This window comes from Lathyrus oleraceus, chromosome 4, assembly GCF_024323335.1.
Source record: "Lathyrus oleraceus cultivar Zhongwan6 chromosome 4, CAAS_Psat_ZW6_1.0, whole genome shotgun sequence".
NCBI lineage: Eukaryota > Viridiplantae > Streptophyta > Magnoliopsida > Fabales > Fabaceae > Lathyrus > Lathyrus oleraceus.
This window is the reverse complement of record NC_066582.1, coordinates 270,284,183-270,286,976: the sequence shown is the minus strand read 5'-3', so window position 1 is coordinate 270,286,976 and position 2,794 is coordinate 270,284,183.

Here is a 2,794-nt window from a genome sequence, read left to right as displayed (position 1 = left end):
ATACCATCGGAGCCTCTTTTGAAAAGTAAAGGGTCATCCCAATAATAGTGTTTTATGTCATAGAAGAATCGTTTCTTTTGCTGGTAGGATAAAGTAGGTGGAACTATTCTGGCAGCTAAATAATTGACGAGATCAGCGTACCATGGTGTAGCACATATAGCTAAGGTGGTTTCTACCTGTTTATCAGCTTTATTTTCTTCCAAAGTAGCTATAAGTTTATCGTACGAGAAATCATCGTTGATCGATGTTCTTTCCGGTTCCAGGTTTTCGAGTCTAGAGAGGTGATCTGCTACTACGTTTTCAGTTCCTTTCTTGTCTTTGATTTCCAAATCGAACTCTTGTAGCAACAAAATCCACCTTAGGAGTCTAGGTTTAGCATCCTTTTTTGTTAAGAGGTACTTGATAGCAGCGTGGTCGGTGTAAATGATTATTTTGGCTCCGACCAAGTAAGAACGAAATTTATCTAGCGCAAATGCTACTGCTAAAAGTTCTTTCTCGGTTGTGGCGTAATTCATTTGTGCTTCACCTAGAGTTCTACTTGCGTAATATATGACGTGAAGCTTTTTATCCTTTCGTTGTCCTAAAACAGCACCCACAGTGTAATCACTGGCATCACACATTATTTCGAATGGTTCGTTCCAATCTGGTGTCTGCATTATGGGCGCGAAGATCAATGCTTGTTTAAGCGTTTGAAATGCTTCTAAACTTTTATTGTCGAATATGAATTCAGCCTCCTTCATCAATAGTCCGGTCAAAGGTTTAGTTATTTTAGAGAAGTCTTTAATGAATCGTCGGTAAAAATCGGCATGTCCTAAGAAGCTTCGTACTTCTCTCACAGTTTTCGGAGGTTGAAGGTTTTCGATTACCTCTATTTTGGCTTTGTCTACTTCAATTCCTCTATTTGAGATGATATGTCTTAGAACAATTCCTTCTTGTACCATAAAGTGACATTTTTCCCAATTAAGTACTAGGTTTACTTTTACACATCGTTCCAGAACTTTTTCTAGGTTTTCAAGGCATTCTTCAAAGCTTTGTCCGCATACGGAAAAATCGTCCATAAATACCTCCATGATGTTTTCGAGAAAATCGGCGAATATTGCCATCATGCACCTTTGGAAGGTTGCGGGAGCATTGCATAAGCCAAATGACATTCGTCTATAAGCGAAAGTGCCAAAAGGACACGTGAATGTTGTCTTTTCTTGGTCATCAGGATGAATTGGTATCTGAAAGAAGCCTGAATAACCGTCTAGATAGCAGAAATGAGAATGTTTTGCTAATCGTTCTAACATCTGGTCAATGAATGGTAAAGGGAAATGATCTTTTCGGGTTGCTTTGTTTAGTTTCCTATAGTCAATGCACATTCTCCATCCCGATTCGATTCGTTTGGTTATAGTTTCTCCTTTTTCATTTTCAATAACTGTTATACCTCCTTTCTTTGGTACTACGTGTACCGGACTAACCCATTTTCTATCAGATATAGGATATATAATACCTGCCTCTAATAACTTGGTTATTTCCTTCTTCACTACCTCACTCAGGATCGGGTTTAGTCTCCTCTGGTGTTCCCTAGAAGTTTTACAGTCTTCTTCTAGCAGGATGCGGTGCATACAAATAGAAGGACTTATTCCTTTAAGGTCGGTGATGTTGTATCCTAGTGTGGTTGGATATTTTCTTAAGATATGCAGGAGTTTTTCGGTTTCGAGTTTTCCTAGGTCTGCATTAATTATCACTGGTCGTTCAAGTTCTAAGTCTAGGAATTCATATCTCAGATTTTTGGGAAGTGTTTTCAGGTCTAGGGTTGGTTTCTTAAGGCATTGCGTGGGATCCGGTGTTATTGCTAAACATTGGTTGAGTTTGTCTTCTACAAGATAGTCAGATGATTTGTCATTTTCTAACTCTGTTTCTTTTATGCATTCATCGATGATATCCATGAAGTAACATGTGTCATCTATTGCAGGTGCTTTCAAAAATTGGGAAAGAATGAACTCAATTTTCTCTTCTCCTACTTCGAAAGTGAGTCGTCCTCATTTTACGTCTATGATCGCACCGGCAGTTGCTAAGAATGGTCTTCCCAATATAATGGGTGTAACTTCATCTTCTCTTATGTCCATAATTATAAAATCGGTTGGAATGTAGAATTGACCTATGCGCACGGGAACGTTTTCAAGAATTCTTATAGGATATCTAACAGAACGATCCGCTAGAATTGACCTATGTGACAGGGTATAGAGAAACTACCTGGATCTTTAAGTTTAGGAGGCATATTCTGGATTATAGCGCTACATTCAGCAGTGAGTGTAACGGTTTCGCTTTCTTCAAGTTTCCTTTTATTAGAAAGAATTTCTTTTAAGAACTTAGCATATGAGGGCATCTGCGTAATAACTTCTGTAAAAGGAATTGTGACGTTTAATTGTTTCAGTAGGTCAACAAATTTTTTAAATTGGCCCGCATCTTTGGTTTTAATAAGCCTTTGAGGGTAAGGGATAGGTGGTTTATAAGGCGGTGGAGGTACATAAGGTTCTTTCTTTTCTACGGTTTCCTTATTACTCTCTTCCTTTTCCTTAGGTTTATTTTCTTCCTCAGTTGACCTTTTAGAGTTTTGGTTTTCTATCCTTGGATCAGACGGTCCTTCCACTTCCGTTCCACTTCTTAGTATGATTGCATGAGCGTGGCTTCTCGGGTTAGGTTGGGGCTGTCCAGGAAATGTACCAGTTGGGGCAGCAGTAGGCGCTTGTTGTTGAGCTACTTGTGATATTTGTGTTTCCAGCATTTTGTTATGGGTAGCCAAGGCATC